At 40.2% G+C, this 22,069-nt stretch overlaps 1 protein-coding gene across 4 annotated transcripts in view; it reads right to left on the reverse strand.

Annotated features, from left to right (window-relative positions):
- The window catches only part of wu:fa11c10 (protein FAM110B), a 93,559-nt gene that overhangs the window by 34,901 nt on the left and 36,589 nt on the right, over positions 1–22,069 (reverse strand). For 2 of the 4 annotated variants that reach the window (XM_057830519.1, XM_057830515.1), the window contains exon 2: positions 16,425–16,517. The exons of the other annotated variants lie outside the window; for them this stretch is intronic. The gene's annotated coding sequence lies outside the window, so the exon portion shown is untranslated. The remainder of the gene's footprint in view (positions 1–16,424; positions 16,518–22,069) is intronic. 4 annotated transcript variants of the gene reach the window in all.

Raw genomic sequence — 22,069 nt, forward strand, 5'->3', positions numbered from 1 at the left:
ACCCTCCTACCCCAAACTGGGCTGGAGCTGCTTTTGTTTATGGCACACGAGGATAATTGCTCGCGAGGAAAGACAAAAGCTAAAGCAGTAATGTGAAGTAATTTCTTCACATGCCAAATTGGGTCACAAGTAAAGTAATTAAACATTGTCCAACAAATAAAGCATGAAAAAATAATTTATATGTTGTATATTTGACAACATAATCGCGTTTCCGAAGTTCGAGCCTGAAAGGGGACGAACCCGGAAGTGATACGTCACACCGGGAACGCGATGGCACCTCCACACATACGGCCGCCATACAAAGCCCTTCAAACAATGATTCAAACAGCGATATAAGCGATAGATCGAGCGCAAGGGAGGAGATCCAAATTTTTGAAGAGTTGGAGGAAGAAGTGGAGCTATGAATTTTATGTTGGACCTCACATGTATTAGCCAGACGCTAATCAGGATGCAAACAATGTGCCTTGACTACCTGACATGGAATGGATACAAGACCCATCGAGATTACAACATTGGTAAGATATAGGCTATTATTTTCATGATTTGAAGATGCAGGCATTTGCACATAATTTTATGTTTTTGTCTATCTGATGACATTGTTAAAAAAAATAATCATCAGACTTCATGTTCATTTTGGCAGATCCGGCAGCTCTCGTGCATATAAAATAATATTATAAAAACGTTGGGGGGAAAGAAGGAGATGAGTCGTTGTTATATCTTGACCGAGTGACACGACACCTTTATTGGCTTTTACAACTTTACTCAACGTCTTGCCAAGTGACTGAACAACAACTTTTCTCTCTTTAAGTCTAGGAGTAAGGCACAAACAGTAACACATCTAAATGACATGCGTACCCTCTACTGGTGAACTCCCGTATTACAACTAAATAATATCCACTATATCACAGTCGTCGATGGCTTTCTCCACTTTATTGTGGCAACAATAAGAAAACAAAGTGGCGTCTAATGGCGTGAGGAAATGTAGTTTTTTTCACCCAAGCGAACAGATTACAAAGCACCACTTCAGTGTTGTCCCGAGACAACATTTCCCATGATTCACTGCGTGACCTGCGCGCTCGCTGATTCGCTGCCAGCAGACATTAAAAGCAACACTTGTCACCTGTCAGCGGCTCTCGCGAAGCGGCGAAACACAAACTAGAAGGCTATCAAGCAATCACCGTGAAAGAAACGGCGAACCGTACAAATGCAATGCAATGCTTGAAGCATGAAGGTGGAAATACATAATACAAATACAAATAAATGTGCACAAACTCACCGGCAGTGTGTGTCTCTTACTGCAACGTGACCGTGAATAACCGCGACGCCGACCCGCTTATGTGCATATCCACACCCCTTTCCCGATTGACAGTGGATTAACCCTTTCGGACAAGATCGTAGATGACGCACAATTTAAACACGCTTAACCTAGCGAACGCAACAACAACTATGATCGGGGATTGCCACAAGTTAACTTTAGGCTAACGTCGCTAGCTTAAACTGTTCGTTCCACAACAGTTGGCAGCTCTGCTTTGACAAAGTCATCAGTCATCTATCCAAAAATCACACTTACTTTTTGGCAAATCCTTGATCATAAGCAGACCGTTTAAGGAAGCAGGCATCTTCGAAGTATTTGCAGCAGAGAACACTACTCGATGATGGCATGAAATTCATTCGCTTCATGCGAACGAAAGATGTCCATTTACTTGCCCTGCTATCCTTTGGCCACTCATACAACTTTTCGTTTGAGTGAGAACAAAACATCGCCACACACCGCCGTGGCATCTCACCGAGAAGCAATGCAACAAACAATACTGTTCTATGGCGGACTTCCCTCGCACTTCCCAGTGTGACGTAATTTCCGAAGATTGCCGAAGAAAAGCATTTTCGTTGTCAAGGGCGTTGCTATGGGTTAAACAAAGAATCTGGAAGGGTTGCGTTAAAAAAAATAATGAAAATATGCTTATAACTGTTTAGCCATTGATATTATTCAAAAACATGGTTGGCCAACCTTACTTCACATTACAACTTTAAGGAGGCGGCTTCAACGTCGTACAGATCTGCTGTGTAATGATTGGCAAATTAAGAGCGCTGTACTTCAAACTTGTCCTGTTTATAAAAGTTGATTGACATATGCTGGTGTTGTGCAGTAATGAGCAGACGTGACTTCTTTGGCATTTGTTAACTTTTTTAAAGCTCCGACAACACTCGCGCACACACTAGATATCATCAAATAGCAACCTAAATGTGCTACGTGAGCCCAGAGTGATCATGGAACACGTAGTCCATACACTACATTGGTGAATTAAAATCTGTCGTGAATGAATGGAAGTTAAGCAGGCCAAATCAATCCATACCAGTAACTATAGATAATGCTGCAAATAATGTTAATTCAGTAAGTGACACAGATGGACTCGGACCACAAATAGGATATTTTGCTCATGTGGTAAACCTAGCTGCTTGGAGAGCTGTAGCAATCAACAGTATGCTCTGCCTCACTTTACAAATAGTAAAGGTTGTTCTCAGATCTTTTATATAAAATTTCTTCAGCTAAGTAAGAAGCACATACATATTTTGCACTAAAATGCATGTTTATGTGATACCATTGTTATTTTTGCTTGTTAGCAAAAAAAAAAATAATAATAATAATAACACTTGTATTTTTTTTCAGAGCATTAAATGTATTGAACCGAATCGAAAATCGTGTCGCTCGTATCAAAAATCGTACCAAACCGTGACTTGACTATCGTTGAATCCCTACAGAAAAGAACTGAATCTTCAGCAATAACTGCCCTGTTTGCACAACAAGCGTTATGGCAGGATACAAACAAAAGTTTGGTCACATTGATTGTGTTTCCATTAAGCACACACATGCTCAAGGCAAAGACAGCAAAACTGTGATTTATCGCAGTGCCCACATAATGCTACGGCTACGGATTTTTCATCCTCTTGGACATTCTCGTGTAAACAAATTCAGGGCAATTTTGTGAATAACTTCAACCTGAATGGATCCAGCTAAACTTCTTTCCACATGAAGCCATGTTTCTTCCTTGATTTTCCTCATACTCAACAAGGTAGACCAAGTAAGGGCAATTTGAGTAGTTAAGCTATGAAACAGATGTGAATGAATTACAGTAAGCAGTCATGTAACACGTGCCTGGACACAAACTGTTATTAAGGTTTAAATGGCGTGTTGTTTCCATTACAACTTTGGGAATAATGTAAGATCCTGTTCATGTTGAAGCAGTCGTCCTCTCACTCTTCCCTACAGGGAAAGCTCGCTGTGTATTAAAAGAGTCCATGCTGAGATGGAAACTCCTCCCTGGCCAGGAAATTATTAGGAATGGAAATTACAAGGTGGTGTTGCCCAAGGTGAGCAGCTATTACATCCCTATTACACGGCTGAAGCATGCTTTGTTCTCAGACATTGGTTAGATCAAATGTGTGTTTTCAAAGTGCTTATCTTCAAGAATTAAGGGATCAGATCAGCACAACACAACGGCAAAAGACAGACCTAGTCTAGCTCCTGATCTCCATGCATGAGCGTCAGGGCCGGAGTGGGACTCATTTTCAGCCCTGGAATTTCATGCCTCAGACCGGCCCACTCATTTAAAATAATGTCACTATGCATACACGTGTTAAGTTCAGTGTTCTCTAAAGCTGTGTACTGTAATTCTGTGTATTCCAATTCAGTGCAGGTAATGGTTGTTTAACAAGGTGGCTTTATTTTAACAAGTGCAACACAACATCATTTTGAACAAATTTAAAAATGGATTTAAAAAAAAACTATTAAATGATACATTTGAAAAATTAAGGCTGTCAAACGATTACAATTCTTAATCGAGTTAATTACAGCTTAAAAATTAATTGTAATTAATCGCAATTCAAACCATCTATAAAATATGCCGTATTTTTCTGTAAATTATTGTTGGAATGGAAAGATAAGACACAAGATGGATATATACATTCAACATACTGTACATAAGGATTGTATTTGCTTATTATAACAATAAATCAACAAGATGGCATTAACATTATTAACATTCTGTTAAAGCGATCCATGGATAGAAAGACTTGTAGTTCTTAAAAGATAAATGTTAGTACAAGTTATAGAAATTTTATATCATAACCCCTCTTAATGTTTTCGTTTTAATAAAATTTGTAAAATTTTCAATCAAAAAATAAACTAGTAGCCCGCGATTGTTGATGTCAATAATTACTTACACAATGCTCATGGGTGCTGAAGCCTATAAAATCAGTCGCACCCAAGTGCCAGCAGAGGGCGGCAAAACTCCATAAAACACAATTAACAAGTGGGCATGTCATTGTACTGTCATTTAAATCTGTCTGAGCAGGGCATGTGCATTAATTGTGTCAAATATTTTAACGTGATTAATTGAACAAATTAATTACCGCCCGGTAACGTGGTAATTTTAACAGCCCTAAAATAAATTAATAAATAAGACCTTTTCTGCAACATTAAATATTAACAAAATTAGTGCTTACAGATAAAACAAACATAGCAACATAACAATATGAAAAATAAAGAATACGTATTGCACATTGTAACAACTTCTAATGATACTATTATCCATTTTCCATTTCCACTTTAAAAACGCCACGTAATTGATTATATTAATTCTATTGTTCACTCGCTGAACGACATGGCAATCCTACCTTCCAGCTCTGCACCTGTGGTGTGTTCATTATGGCTAATGCTTGCTGCTACATATCCCTTGTGAGGTGCTACAAGAAGCCAAAGTTTCCACAATTACATATTGTCGTATCACACGGTGCAAGTTGCATTTTATTCGCCATCTGACCTTACCACTTTCGTTGTAATCCTCTGTAGTTTGAGGCAGCAAGGTCGTTGCATGAAAAAAAATAGCTATTTTCGCGCATTTTGCCGATTCTTTCACGAGTGCTTTTCTCTTTGTAATTCTTATTTTTCAGCGCCACCCTTGCTCTTTTTATCCACCCGACCACCGAGATAGCAGCTAATTTGGCTCAATACAGACTACAATTAGGGGGCGGAGCTGCATGCTGTATTTTTCGTGTGCGCACGTGAGGATGAGTCTGGAAAAAAAAAAATACTGTATATATATATATATTTTTTTTAAGACGGCCCACAGGGACAGCGGTAACAGAATGTAAGTTTTACTCAGTGACACTGTCATAAATAAATACCAAACAAAAAATTATAACAGTCTAATTTTTTTTTTTTTTTTAAATAAAACCCGGACCGGCCCATCTGGCCGGCCGGCCCTTCTGGAATCGTCCAGAAGCTCCCGATTAGCCACTCCGGGCCTGAGCGTCAATGACGCCTCGCGTACGCTGGGGTTAAAACACAAATAATTATTTATTTCTCTTGCAACATGGCACCAAGTGATCCGCAGACCGGTTGGTGATTGGGGTTGATGTAGGCCACACTTGTATACCAAATGTTAATATTGTGGCTTTCATGACGTCCAAATATGTGGATGCCAGGTATTTATGGGGTTAAATCATTATTTTATTATTATCTTTTTTTAATCACCAAAAATAGTCACTTGCCCTATAAAGGTTAGAATAGTCATTAACATCTGTATACGAGGAGTTGTATTTCTGTTAGAGTGTCAGGATGCTGGTAGTTTTTTGCCCATTCTTATGATTGTAAGATACATCCTAGGATTCACTGGGACACATTATCAGTGATATGCCAGAGATCATTGGGGGTTTCAGGTCTTCCAACATCATACCCCCTTCCTCAGGTGACCCAGCCAGGGTTGATCAGACTCCAGCTTGTGTCCCAGTAGCATTGGCCCACAGATCGCTCCTCCTGATCCAGAGCCATCTAGAGGCTCTCTCTGCTGCCTCCATGGTGGTCTTGATGGCCTTCCTTTTTTCAGCACCTGTGATGCCTAAAAGTGTGAGCACCTTGCATAAAGGGCGGCCCGCAAAGCCTCTACACCCCACTTCAATGGGCACACAGCGTGTCATCCAGCCTCCTCTCTGGCATTGCTCGACGAGCTCCTGGTACTTTGACCGCTTCCGCTTATTCGCCTCCTCTATGCGATCCTCCCAGGGAAATGTAAATTCCATCAGTAGCACCTGCCTGAAGATACTGACGTAAGCACAATATCTGGTCTCAATGAAGTTGTTTTAACATGGTCTGGAAACTTGAGTTGATTGCCCAAGTCTACTTGGAGAACCCAGTCCAATGCTGAGGTGGCCTGGTGAGCCTGGCCGCTGGTTTGGGCTGTGACTGAGGCTGCTCACCAGCCCTGAAAAAGGCGATTCTCCTCTTGTCAGGTTGTTGTTTGCTGCTGTTGTTTTTGCCATGGCTTTAGCTATGGCTTCAGCACCTGGCCGTGCCGCTAACGGTAGCGACCCTCCACCAGAGCTTTAGAGCAGCTGCTGAGGATTTGTTCAAGCGAGCCTTTCTTAGAGCACAACACGCAGGCTGGAGAGTAATTCAGGCCCCGGAGATGGAGATTGGCTGGGCTGGGTAGGACATCATACACAGCCTGGACCATGAACTTAATGCGCTGGGATCCTGCCAACCTGATCTCGAACCAGGTCACCTTCCTCTCCAGTGCTCCCTCCCACCTTGTTCATGCAGCTGCATCCCCACCATCTTGCTGGTTCGTTCCTCCTCAACATTTGCACGCACCTCCTTCAGGACTAGCTAGCGTTTGTCCTTAGCGCATACCTTCTCATAGCCAGTGTTGTCAGTAACGCATTACTAAGTAAGGCCTTACTATAATCTGATTACTTTCTTCAGTAACGAGTAATCTAACGCGTTCATTTTTCCAAGCCAGTAATCTGATTAGTTTCCCTAGTGCCTGTGCGTTACTATTTTGTTTTTGCCTCATAATGTATGTAGAATGAAGAATACTGTAGTCATGTACGAAGAACATTTCTCATCGGGGGGGGGGGGGTCACGTGTTTTACGATGCTGTTTGAGGCTGTCTGCCACGGCGGTCAACAACATAGCATTCTGACAAGGCAGCGAGGCTAATAGTGAAAGGCAAACTTTAAAATGGCTGAAAAAGACTGTCGACCGCTAAAAACTCTACATCCAATTCAACAAGGAAGCACTTGGAATTACAGGACAACGCGACAAAACTCGAAAAAGCCTAGAGGTAACAAGACAGCACGCACTTCGACAGTTTGTAACCAGCCTTTATGCACATTTTATTGTCAGTGTTTGTAACCATAGGCGGAGTTTTACTTTTGTGGGGCTGCTTCAACGTCGCACAGATCTGCTGTGTAAGCATGTTGATGACTGAAACAAAAGTCAAAAGTTTGGACACACCTAAACATTTTTACGTTTTATATATTTTCCCTACTACTGTAAATCCTCTCTGAATACATCAAAACTATGAACGAACATGTTGAATGGCAAAAAAACTGAAATAACTGAAAACAGGTTTTATATTCTACATTCTTCAAAGTGTCCACCTTTGAGGTGTCCCCAGACTTTTGGCCAATACTGTATATATACATATATATAAAACTGTTCAAGCTCAGTTCTTGTTGGTTGCGTTTGAAAGCTTAGGTTTACAGAAATTCTAAATACCCATCTTGCCTCCACAGGTGTAGTTTTGGCTTAGCAAAGCAAAAGCTAGTGTCTTAGGTGCTAGAAAAATCTGCTCGAAAAATGATTTTGACCCATTATGAAATACGTTGTAGGATTCTTGTTCATTTCAATAATTTTTGTTGTTTGTTTTATTGCTTTACAACTTTTATAAACAATATTTTAACAGCTAAGTCTTTAGCTTTATGTTGGAGTTAGCGGGGGTTTATTTAGTCATTGGAGTTGATTTGGACAAATTCCGTGCAGTTTGTCAGTTATTTGTTAGTTTCAGGGCTCCGGGGTGGCTAAGCTAGCGTGAGTCAATGGTGGTTTATATCAACTCCATCGACTAATTAAACCCCCACTAACTCAAAGATTAAGCCTTATGTGAAAAATTCAATTACATGCGATGACATTTTTTGTTGTCATTTTTATGTTGAGGCAGCAAAAGGAGAAAAACTGGTAAAAAGTAAATAAGTTACTTTTAAAGTAACTTAGTTACTTTGATGATAAAGTAATCAGTAAAGTAACTAGATTACTTTTTTTTTTTAGGTGTAATCAGTAATTAGCCATTAAATTACTTTTTTTAAGTAATCTGTGACAACACTGCTCATAGCGAGGTTGGAGAAGGGCTCCCAGCCCAGCATGGCTTGTTGCCACTGCACCCCCCAGGACCCTATGTCTCAACCGGGACTCTGCTACCTCCAGGCTTTCCTGAGCCCTCCACTTCCTTCCAGTTCGCACCACGATGCCTGCTGATGTAACTTTGGAGTCCTTGGAGTCACGGTAGAGCAAAGCCTATCTGGTGCGAGAGACCTTGAACTCCTCGTCCAGGATGCTGAAAGGGAACTGGAGCTTGCTGGTCTTCCCATACAGTGCCATGCTGCATAGGCTGCGTGGAAAGCCCATCCATCGGCAGAGATAGCCGCTGACTTTTCTCTCCAGAGTCTCCAAAACATGTATGAAAAAATATTTTTTGTTCCCAATTCTACAAAACATCCTTCCTCGCAAGAGTGTGCTAAGGTTAATCAACATGGTAATTAAAACTAGTGTTGCACCGATACCATTTTTTGGGCCCAATACCGATACAGATACCTGGCTGTGCAGTATCGGCCGATACCGATACCATTCCGATACCACTCTGTTAGCAAAAAAAAAAAAACATATATATATATATGTATGTATAAGGGATGCAACGATACAGTTAAGTCACGGTTCGGTACGATTTTCGATACAATTCAATACATTTAATGCTCTGAAACAGAAAATACAACTGTTATTATTATTATTTTTTTTTTAATTATTTGCTAACAACCAAAAATATCATATAAACAAGCATTTTAGTGCATAATATTTATGTGCTTACTTCTTACTGATCTGAAGAAATTTTGTATATAAGTGCGGAGAACAATCTTTACTGTTTGTAAAATGGGGCACACTGTTGATTGCTGCAGCTCTCTTAGCAGCTATATTTACCATATAAGCAAAACATCCTATTTGTGGTCCGAGTCCATATGTAACGTACTGAATTAACAGTATTTGTAGCATTATCTATAGTCACCGGTATGGATTGATTTGGCCTACTTAACTTCCATTCAGTTATGGCGGTTTCTAATTCATCAATGTAGTATATGGACTGCGCGTCGCTCTGGGCTCACGCAGCTAATGGCATGGGATCTAATGTAGCACATCTAGGTTGCTATTTGATGATATCTAGTGTGTGCGCGCGAGAGTTAGCATGGGATCTAACAAAGGACATCTAGGTTGCTATTTGATGATATCTAGTGTGCGCACTGCGCCGCTTGAGTGATTTCTGGCCACAGAAGTCACTTCTGCTCATTACTGCACAACACATATGACAATTGACTTTCATAAACAGGACAAGTTTGAAGTACGGCGCTCTTAATTTGCCACTCATTGTTCATCATGAAACCATGAGTTTGCTTAGTCTTCCACGGTTTTAAGCTTTCTGATCCCATCGGCACTACAATAGCAGGTGTTAGCTTACGCATGCTAATCGTTTGTGAATGCCATGTTAGATGAGCAGCGTAACATCGCGGACATGCGTTGTAGTTTACATCCTTAAAATTGAAGACGAAGGAGTTAATTTCGTTTGGTAATTTTGAGACATAGACATACAGATGTCATGCATCAGGATTTGGGAAGTTAGCTCACGTGGGGAGGACAGTACATTTTCGTTCAATTGATGCCAGTAGATGGCATCGGGGCCCTGTTGGTACTCGTCGATACCGATACCACCAATTCGGGCCGGATTGGCGCCCCCTGCCGATACTGGTATCGGTATCGGTGCAACTTTAATTAAAACCGCATCCAGTTCCTCATTTAAATGACTTGGCAACGAAAGAACTACCTGAAACGGTGATCAAAGCATTACCATGTCTATAATGTGTCTTGGCGCTGCAAGAGTACCAACTAGAAAGCCAGAAATGGTGATGGCCATAAAGAGGCAGGGTGCAGCCCCACTTCTATCCCGCCCCCCAGAAGAATCAGATTTCATTAATCCCTCATGTTTTATAGCATAAGGAAACAGCAAATCCATATTAAAAACAAAAGTTTTAGGCTTTGTTTTTGTTATTCATCTGGGACAGGGGTGAGGAAAGTATGGCTCACAAGCCACATCTGGGTCTTTTGATGAGCACATCTGGCTCTCTTCCAACTGCACCAGACATCTTAAGTGTGGGTGCGCAAATGTTTTGCATACGAATGCATATTTAAAATATGTGTGTTGTTTGGCTGTCAGTCAATAAAGTTCCAACACCCCTGATCTGGGATTTGCACTTTCTCTTACTCATACTGTAAATAGGTGGGCATTCAGGGAGTGGTTGCAATTTCAGGGAAAATGATTTGAGATAATTTACAAGGTATCTGTCAAATTGCAACGCAGGCATATCCATACCATAATTTCAAATGAATAATCTTGTGTTACAGTAATGGTAAATAAGGTGCTTTTCTGTCTTAAAAAGGCAACAGGTCAGAGCAAGGTTAGCCTGGGATTTTGTCTTCGTAATAAACTAGTGGGAGTATTCTGATGACAAAGATGTTTGAAAGTTTGAAATACACAAATTATATTGTATCATGTACAAATTTGTTTCATGTTATGTCTCATCAGCAAGTGACTGTGAAGCAATTGGTGACTAGTTGTCTGTCAACATGAAATACTGAGGTGAACTTCCTCTTTTATGCAATGCTGACAACAACTTGAACAAAGCATTTTTTGGGGGGTAAACAGAGGCCAGCAAATGGACTCTAGGATAAGAGCGATATCTCAGTCAGCAACACAGAAGAAACTAGGCATGTGGCGGTATGAGATTTTGACGGTACGATAACCGTGAGCAAAAATACTGTGGTTTCAAAGTATCACAGTATCGCAATTATAGCTCCAAAATGTGTTATTTTGAGATGTACTGTATGGGTTAAAAATAAATAAATAAAAACTTTTTTCAATTGAAAACAATTTTTTTTAAATTTCTCAGAACATATTTGCAAATTGGAACATGAATAAAATGTTAAAATAAATAAATACAAAATAACAAATATTTTAAATAAAATTAAAATAAATAGAACTTATAGGCTATACCCACTTAAGTTGCTCAAGATCAGAGCAAGAACAAAATAATTGCTATAAAAAAGTAAAAACACTTCTAAATAAAATAAATTTATATACACTGCATGACTTTTTTTTTGAAGGGGGGGGTGAAGTTCAAGGGAAGTTTCACCATATTCAGCCACTGTGTCAACTCTAGTCTAAATGATGTCATGCCTTTGTGTTAAAAAGAACATATAAAATTCATAAGTTAACGAGTTAGTTAAAAATGTATTAGTTAAAATGTAAATATTGTTGTGGAAAGGTTTCATCTAAAAAAAACATTGGGAGTGAGACCTCTCCTCGTCAGCGAACGTGGATTTGTGCTTAGGCGAAATCATCTTTCGTAACTGGCGATCTTTGACGCTATCCTTTTTTCCCCCCTTCATTCAAGCTTGTTTCTCACTCAGCGGCGGTGAGACTTAAAACCTCGACGAAGTTGCTCTCCCAGCTAAGCCTAGGGTAAAATTCGTCTTTGTAAGTTTTGAGTTAGTTTGTATATTGAATATGAAAGGAAAATGTGTGTTTTATTTTTGACAAACTTTTTCATGGTGCTAACCTGTTGAAGCTACTTACACGTGGAAAAATACAATGGTACAACGTTTTAAATAAGGCTGTCAAAATTATCGCGTTAACGGGCGTTAATTAATTTTTTAAATTAATCCCGTTAAAAAATTTGACGCAATTAACGCACTTGGCCCAGTTTAGAGAGATTTAAATGACAGGAGTGAAAGGCCCACTTGTTAATTGTGTTTTGCGGAGTTTTGCTGCCCTCTGCTGGCGCTTGGGTGCGACTGATTTTATAGTGTAAGTAATTATTGCCATCAACAATGGCGGGCTACAAGTTCATTTTTTGATTGAAAATTTTACAAATTTTATTAAAACGAAAACATTAAGAGGGGTTTTAATATAAAATTTCTATAACTTGTACTAATATTTTTCATAAAGAACTACAAGTCTTTCTATCCATGGATCACTTTAACAGAATGTTAATAATGTTAATGCCATCTTGTTGATTTATTGTTATAATAAACAAATACAGTCCTTAAGTACCGCATGCTGAATATATATATATCCATCTTGCGTTTTATCTTTCCATTCCAACAATACTTTACAGAAAAATATGGCATATTATATAGATGGTTTGAATTGCGATTAATTGCGATTAATTACGATTAATTAATTTTTAAGCTGTAATTAACTCGATTAAAATTTTTAATCGTTTGACAGCCCTAGTTTTAAATGTATTCATTTTGTGTATTTCACTTACCACAATTTAAAATAAATTGAAGAATAGTACGCATTGTGTTCGGAGTGTTTGTTTTTGGTTCGCTTGCTGTTTAGCAGAATAGTGTCACTGACACACACAGCAACAAACAGGGGAATGGGTGAGCGCTGCGGCGCCAAGCCACTTCTGCCTGCATTTTTGGGATATGAAAAATAGCGAACACCATACTACGGTATGACGGAAAATTTTTGTGGTTTTGAAACCGCAACGTTTTCATACCATGGTAAACCGTGAAACCAGTAACTGGCACATGCCTAGTAGAAGCATTGTATAACAAAGGACAATCAGTCAACACAGGTACTGGGGAACTGCAATGGATATTTATAGATGTAAAAAAAAAAAAAAAAAAAAAAAAAGTCAATTAATTAGGTGTATTTTTTAGGAGAAGTCTAAGGGATTGAAGTATCTTGAAACATCAAAATTTTGCATGGCTCATACCAGTGAATGAACTGGATGATTCTGCTTAGTTGTGTAACCGAGAACACATTTCATAATGTTGTGTTGAATGACCAATCATGACTTTAGGAAAGAGATGCATCACTTTATGACGGAGTAAATTCTTTGGTCAGACAAATCAGATGCTACTGTGAACAAGCCAAAAATGGTAACAAATGAGAACTGCTGTTGTTGTCTGAGAACATTTTTTCACTTGCTGAAATTTTGTGTACAAGCAGAGTTGACTGGAATCTAATTGGAATAGTGTGGTGAATGTTTAGATATTTACTCTTACAGTACTTTCTTATTGCATATATTCTAACAGATCTCAGTTTTATAGTTCTTGAGGAAAGGCTAAATCTTTCGTAAAAACAAATGTGAGTTTGAATGGTTGTCTGAACGCACAGAATGTACCCTGCGATTTGCTGGCGACCAGTCCAGGATGTACCTCCCAGCTCCTCACGCTTTGGAAAAGGTCCGGCTCACCTTTGACCTTAATGAAACTAGCATACTGCACGAATGCTATTTTTAGACCGCACGGCTGCGTGACATCACCATCGTAAACCGGAAGGTGGTCAACATAGAAGCGCTCTCGCAAACAGAGGATATAATATATAGGAAACACAGGGCATATGGTGGTAAAGGATAGCTTGTTGAAACAGGAGAATGTCATTGTCAGTGGCGTATGGCAATGCACAAAAGAAAAAGGTGTCGATAAAAAAAGCTACCTCTGTATCAGGTCGACTCTTTTCCCAGTCTTTTTCGGCCCTCGACACTCAAGCCATCTCTTTAACTGAAAATTTGTATGTTCTTCCACATCTTTACCAGTGAATTTGGCACCAGGGACATCATATTCGGACAGAATTGGTAGGTTTAGCTTAGTAAACATCTTGTTCGTACACTATTTACATGCATCTAGCATGAGGGACAAACGGGAGTTTGACCCCTCCTAGCAACAGTTGCTAACGTCAAAAATATTAATGAGCAAAGGTGACTCGTTATGTGCGGTACTCTCTAAGCAGTATCAAAAATGAATACATGGATGAATTCAGCCTATGTCAAAGACATGAAGAAAAATAAAAAACAATTGGACTGCCCCCCCACCCCCAAATGAAGATATTGTCTGCTTCCCTCAAGTTCTCAGACTTTGCAAGAGGGGGCCAGTGTTGGGGGCTCAACCTTGGCCAATGGCAAAACAAGCCAGGGAATGATGAGCTAATGTTTTGGCAACAAACTGTTTTAATTAACTATTTCAGCGTGACCTCAGCTTTTTTCACCACACACATGCAGAGGAGGATGCAGCGCTTATTAGCCAAACTCTCTTCCCACGAGAACAAACCCATGTGTTTTTGCTCAGCATGCCCTCGTTTATATGTTAAATAGAGGAGCCTAAATGTCTGAATAGGTGTTGATAAGACCCAGGTGATGCAATAAGTGCGCTTGGCACGCTACATACAAACAGTCGCCCCAAGCAGTTGCGTGGGGTGAATATTTACTCTGTGTTCTCAATTCACCTCGAGATGGATACTGTCAAAGCTAGTCTGCTCAAATCAGGCTGCAAAGACAAACAAGAATGTACACTTGGATTAGATAGCTTGACAACATATTGCTGGCGGTATGAACAGAGTTTACATTAGGTTTACATGGTTTACAGGTTTACTTTAATTGCAAACTATTTTTACAGGGTCTCTGCAGATTTCAACAAGTCCGATTTAAAACATTTTAAGACTTTTGTAAGACAATAATGAATACTATTTAAGACCCATTTCACATCAATGCCGGAAGAAAGTACAAAACACTTGAAGGAAAATTGGAGGCCCAGAATAGCATGCCGGACGTAACACGTCACCTTTGCTCATTAATATTCATGAAGCTAATGTTATGGGGGTCAAGCTCACGCGTGTCACTCATGCTAGATTCATGTAAATAGTGTAGGTACGAGACACTACTGAGCTAAACCTACCAATTCTGTCTGAAAATGATGTCCCTGGTGCCAGATTCACTGGTAAAGATGTGGAAGAACATACAAATGTTCAGTTATAGAGATGGCTTGAGTGTCGAGGGCTGAAAAAGACCAGGAAAAGAGCCCACTGATACCCTATTTTAGCTAATTAGTCATAAAACAGTGGTTGTACTAAGCTCAGGGCTCCGGACTTAACTGTCATTTTCTTGAAAAAAGCTAAACTCGAAATGCTAAGGTGTGCTAACTTGAAATGCTAAATTGTGTGAACCTGGACCTATTGTCACTCACGAAGTTTTTATTATAAACAAAATATATTTAAAAACAACGACAATAAAAATCTGCAAATTTGCTGCTCACAAAGCAGCAAGGAGATGAAATATTTGCTCGGACTCCGATTTCAGGCAAAAAATGCACCCACTTTGGGATCGTCTTGAGTGTTGGAGTTGTAATGTGAATTACTGTTGGTTAATGTAGTTAATTATTATGTGCAAGTACAGTATAAGGAATAGGACAGGAATAGTGGATCTGGACGTGATGTGACCGATCACTACTATGCTCTCAGACCCAGAAAAAAATTGTAATACATTGGTACCTCTACATACGAATTTAATTAGTTCCAGGACCTGGTTTGTCAGTCGAAATGGTCGTATGTCGAGCGGGATTTTCCCATAAGAATGCATTATAATTCGATTAATTTGTTCCACAGCCCAAAAGCCTATGCTAAACCCTTAATAAATACTGCTGATGCAATGACAATGATACAGTTGCACGTTGCAAAACAAATAAATTATAAATGCAAATCGGAATAATAATAATATAATAATTATCACAAATCAGGTCCTAATGTGGCGGTTGTGTTTTGCATGCTGTTCCTGAACGCACCGTGTAACTGGCGAGAGAGAGAGGAGTGCGATAGAGTGGGAATTTTTTTTTTGGTTGCTGGTGTCGGCTATGTCGGACAGTAGCCGTGTTGTTTGGCCCAAGTTCTGAAAGAAACAATTAAAACACTGATGAAGGTGGCGACTCCCTTGCCGATGTTACAATACTAATAATAAATCGGAAATAAAAAGCGTTTTTATTGTCACCTTAACTTATAGAGATATGGCGAACGGCTGTCGGAGGAGACCGGCCATGTCTTGCGGGAAAACAATGAAATTGCGACGCTGTCATAATTCATCGTATTTCGAGCATGTCGGATGTCGAAAGGATCGTATATCGAGGTACCACTGTATAGATAATTTGCAAGACTATTTTGGTGTTCTATTCCAAAGTTACTGGTCTTGCTTTATGTACGTATGTTGTGCCAATAGAGTCGGTTTCTACAGCCTTGCGTCTTTAAGCAAAATTTTGCTTTCTGGTTCCATCACACATTCTTTGCCAGGTTTCTTTCTTTTTTCTGACTGCTCAGTGGAAATGTTCAAGGATGAAGTTGTTATGGTGTGAGACTGACTGGCACTCTCAATCTTTGTTGAACTGTGATCATGTGGAAGTGCACAGTACAGCAAGCTGCCGCTCTACTGGCGTTCACGAGCTTGGTAGTTTGGTATCAGATCACTAAATGACAAGAGGACAAACTCACCTCGCTTTCTCAAGATTTCCAGTGTTATCAGTGCTAGTTCTTCTCTGCTCTTTGTTTGCCTCTCAACCTTCCAAGCAGTAACACGGCATGCCGCTGTGGTGAAAAGAAAGAAATAATCCAGAGTAGATTTCATTTGTAAAATGTGTACAGATTATGTCATAATTCTTACACTACTGTTTTTAGAGTACTGTACATTTATGCAAACAAGGGGGCTGACAAAACACATTTTTCACATATAAATATTTGCATTCAATACATGCTTAAGAGTTCACGCATGCAGGAAGATTTTCTAATAGCTTGGATCATGAAGATGTGCTGAGGCAGCAGGTCTTCATTACTCCAGTTGCATAACAGTCCTGCCTTCCTGGGCATGGAAATATAAAAAGAATACACTGCACTCTTGAAGGGAATTATTTTCCTTCGGAAACACGCATTGTTTATTAATGTTAAGCTCTTTGAACATTATGCAAGTCGTCTAATAAACACTGCTGGCTGCCCTCTTACATAAGTCAACAACTACATCCCCATTTCTGAGAATCCTGTTTTCGCACTGCATCACATTCAATAAAGAGTCCATCAAACAACAACAGTCTTGTTTATGTCTCCACATTGCCTCTTAAGTGCTTCCAGTTATGAACTCTTTATGTGAACTTGACTTCAGATGAAAGGAAATTGTTCAAGTGGCCCAGGAGGGCACACCATTCTCACCACTTCCTTAATGAGAAGACACTCCACAACAGCGTGGTAAATGGCTAAACCTGAGCTGATTACTCATTATAAGCATTAAAGGCCACACACCAACACAAGGATGTACTATGTGTGTGTGAATTTCTTTACTTTGAAAATCTGCTCAACTCTTTACATTCTCTTTCATAGATCTGTTTTATAGTTGTATTTTAAAATACAGTGTTGTATTTCTTCATTACTGGTATATAGGGCTTTTTTCAGCACTGATTAAAATGGATTCATGACATGAAATTCATTTTTACAGAGACAAACGAGAAAAAAATGTGATATCAACATGTTGTACTTGTGTATGGCGATTCACTCATTCATGCATATGCTGCCTCAATCCTGTCAGGGCTTAAACTGCCGATTGCACTATACGTCTCAATGTTTTTGTATGGTATTTTAGTTTGAATTCAACTCTCAATTCAACTCTCCTCGACAAAAGTGTACCAAAAGTGGTGCTGAAAATGATAATATAACAGACTAACTTGGAAAAACTCAGATAAAAGAGCAGGATAAGTGTGGTTGGCTTTGGCATCTCATTTCAAATACGACTTACGTACAGAGTCAATGATCCGGGCAGCAGACAAGCAGACAAGACTTCCAACAGAGACGACCACAGAGTTCTTTGGGGTCTTATAATGGTATAGTACTACTACAATTACTCCACTCTGTGGAATGTAACAAAATTGGAAAAACATGGCTCCATTTTTTTCCCCCAATGTGTATCCCAACAACTACTCTGACTGTGATCTCATGGTGTGACAGGCATACAGTGTAATATGTTTATGTACAGACAAACACACACTCACCTACCCACACACACACCCCTAAATACAGCGATCCTTCGCTACTTCATTCTTCAAACTTCACGCAAAATACAAAATACAGTATTTTATTCAAAACTGTTAAATATATGCACGTATACATGTACAAATCATTGTTTTCTTTTATCTACATCTCATTTATATCATAATTATTACATTTGCAGTGGTTAAAAACCATTTATCATAATATACATGTTGTTTTTTTTTTTTTTTCAAATTTGGTTTTGATTTTTTCCTTATTTAAATATACTTTTGGGGAAAAAACATCTCTTATTGACAAAACGACCAGAAGTACCCTGTCCGCCATAATAGGAGTGTGCCACCGCCCCGTCCACAGCACACAGCTAACAGCAGTTTACCTTACGGTTTCCGAAATTTATCAACGGAATTAGACAGATTTTCTTTTTGTGTATACGTATATTTTCATGATGTCGAGTGAACATACATGTTCCGTCAACAACTATGTCAACAATAGCAGGAAAATCCTACAATGGAAGAAGAAAGTGTTCATCAATTCAAGACCGCCGGTGTATGTTGCCATACAGTTCGCATCGATTTCCAGGACTTCGGAGAGGAGCAAGAAGTTAGGAAAAAGTGGGTGAAATATATCCACAGAAAGGACTTTGTTTCAAATCACAACAGCAGGGTGAGTTTTGTTTAATAAAATTGAAATCTTGTTCTTTATCATCAAGCACACGAGCAGTAGTTGTAAACGCAAGTAGTCGGCTACTGTGTGCTTCATATTTAATCGAATGAATAATAACTGAGGCAATGCAGCATGTGCAGATGTTCATTTGTTGTACAACACTGAATATCATAATTGCCTAACGCTACAAATTGAATTTCTCAATGTGGGCATCTAACATATAGGCTAACATCATTAGCCAGCGAGTTGGGTTATCCTGCTTGCTGGTTACCTAACTGGTTTCCTAAAAAGCCTTTGAATGGGGAAAAGATATTTTGACAGAGAGATTTTTTTCCTTTCATCATTTTTTTTCATCTGGGCCAGTGAGAATGGACATTTAATGGTGTATTGTTGGGTTCACTTACAGTATTTTCAGATTGTATTATTATTTACTGTTCAAGGTGTGTGGAAAACATTTCATTGATGTCAGACCAACTAAAGGGCACCCCTACCCAGTATTGCACTTGGGATATAAACATCAGTTGTATTTTCCTGGCATATTCCTATCTCAGGCAGTTGGGCAAGGAACATTATGGTACGAGCAAGAAGCATGAAAGGCCATTTAAAAATATTGTCATATTTTTTTCATCTGTCTCTTTACACAGGGGATAGAGACATCGGTCCGTGCCCTGCCCAAACGAAGATGTCTCGCACCCCACACAGTCAACACATCGAAGGTTTAGAGTTTTGCTGCTGAATCTACTCATGCACAAGAGGATCCCAACAACTTGGAAAATATTCATCTGAAGAAGTGTGAGGCCAGTATCCAGTGGCCAGATCTCACAGACCACAACTGTTTGCCTCCAGGAGTTACTTCGGCCTTACTGCATTTACACGTGGCTGTAAAGAACTTCCTGAGCATGAAGTTACACAAATGCGTCGGTTATCAATTGTCAGAATTCATGTCATGAGAGGTATTACGAGATTTTTTTTTTTTTTTTTTTAACCTGACCTGTTCAGCTGTTTGACACGGAGAATGGAAGTCTAAGTGCCCGGGTAGTCTGAACAGTTTTAATGTTTCGCATTGAGAGTCTGACATACTCCCTTTGTAATCATTCAACATACCTCATTTATTATGACAAAACAGCGAACAGGAAGGGGTTATGGGGAACAGAAGAAAAGAAACACAAGAGAAGAAAGAGAAGAAACACAAACAACAACAAGAAATACATTGAACGCCTAACTACACTAACTACTAATATGTTGGTGCTATCGTCAGCTAAATGTATTTCCGGTTGACACCATGTGGGGGGCCTGTTGACCAGGGAAAGAGGGGGAAGAAGGTGGGGGAGTCAATTAGCTAAGTGATAGAAAGGGGGAGAGTGTACACAAATCATCTCTGTGGTCTAGAACCCAGTAATCGTGTGAATGCCTTGTGAGTGTTAGCCCGTTGGCGACCGACTCTACGCCACCCCATCGCCAATCCCGGCACCGGGACCCCCCGCTTGAGCGCACCCAATAACATCCAGCCACACGCGTGCCCCACCGGGCATGCAGCAGCTACGCAGACGAGCAGAGACGCCACGCGGGCGCCGACACAGGGCCACGGCCCCCACCCAGCCAGCCCGGGGGGGAGCGCAGCCCATCCCTCCTCCCACAGCCCAGCAAAGGAGCCCTCACCCCGCCCCCCCCCCCCCCCCCCCCCCAGAATCCAGGGTGGTCCCCCGGGCCACCCACGCGCCCATCTACCGGCCCTCGGGGATGGCAAGAGGGGGCGCGCCACCAACCCCACGCCCGTCCCCAACCCCGTCCGCCCACCCGGGCCACGAGCCGCCGCCGCAGCCCCCCAGCCGACACAGCGCGGCTTTGCTGCTGAATCTACTCATGCACAAGAGGATCCCAAGAACTTGGAAAATATTCATCTGAAGAAGTGTGATGCCAGTATCCAGTGGCCAGATCTCACAGACCACAACTGTTTGCCTCCAGGAGTTACTTTGACCCTTACTGCATTTACACGTGGCTGTAAAGAACTTCCTGAGCATGAAGTTACACAAATGTGTCGCTTATCAATTGTCAGAATTCATGTGATGAGAGGTATTAGGAGATTAAAGGCAGCCGCATCCGCTACTCGGTAGGGAAAGAAACTAGAGTGCCAGAATTCAAGTCTCCAAACACAAGCAGCTATTTTAGAAAAAAAAGAACACCAAAATAAGCTAATTTTTTTTTGCTCAACGTTTTAACAGAGCAAGTGTCCCTAGGATGAGTATGTAAGTCTCTGGTTCAACTCAGAACAATGGAATGAAAATTGAAAAATGCTCTCACGGATATTAATGACAAGATCACTGATTCGCTCATTTCACTTCAAAAAGGGGTTCAGCCTCAGACCAGAGTTTCCGGGCAAGCCAAGCCTCGATGAAGGGCGGAATAAACCCAGCTTTTATCCAATAAGTCATCTCGTTTCGCTATAGTGGAACAAAGAACTCTCAACTCTGGTGAAGCACAGCTTCCCCACCAATTAAAGGACTATGAAGCAGCACAAATGAATGAAAAGCAAGCCGCATCGTAACCAGTGATAAGAAGCCAATTCTATACAAAAGTTGAGCATGTTGTAGCGCATTATTAGTCAATGACATGTACACACAACAGTATACATTTGATCACTTATTTTTTAACATTCTGGGGGATGCCCAGTTTCACTTGCAGTCTTACAGAAATCACCTCTGATATATATATATACACACACACACATTGAGAGAAATAAGTATTAAAGCATTGAAAATTAGCACATGCACGCCACTCCAGTCATGGTGAACTGCAAGCTAAAAAAAGCTGTCTTAATGGGCACACGAAAAGATCGGATAGGACCCGAAAAATTGGATTCATGCATTAAGACCTATAGTCTGAAGGTAGTCACACTTTGAATTTGGTAAAAATGGAATTGTATAATATTTACATGCTCGACAATAAATAGCATTTATCTCTATCTTTTCATTTACAATTATCAACTTTTTTTTATTGATTGTTATTTGGTGTTTGTGTGTGCACGTGCATGTGTGTGGGTGGCTAACAGGGCACACATGTGTGGGCGGACACCTAAAGGTCAAGGTTGACAAGTTCAGGTCAGGTGATCACACATTGGAGACAGATGGTGATTTACAACCGTTTGGCAGCAGGTTCCCTTGGGCGGGGGGATTCTCCCTTGGGTCCTGGGCCCGAGCCAACTGGCTTTAAGAAACCCATTTGTGGTGATCAGAAGACAATAAGTAGATGTAAAAGAAGAAGCTAGCTTGGTCATGAAAGCTTCGTCATGGATGCAAGAGTCATTAAAGATAAGGAAAATTGATGGACTTTAATGATGCAACCTACAACATGATAGTACACTACCAGGGAAATATTTGAACTTTTTCAAGCTATTAAATGAGATAAACTATCTTTATACATCAACGCTTGCTAGGATTAACCCA

This window comes from Corythoichthys intestinalis, chromosome 2 (genome assembly GCF_030265065.1).
Source record: "Corythoichthys intestinalis isolate RoL2023-P3 chromosome 2, ASM3026506v1, whole genome shotgun sequence".
Lineage (NCBI taxonomy): Eukaryota > Metazoa > Chordata > Actinopteri > Syngnathiformes > Syngnathidae > Corythoichthys > Corythoichthys intestinalis.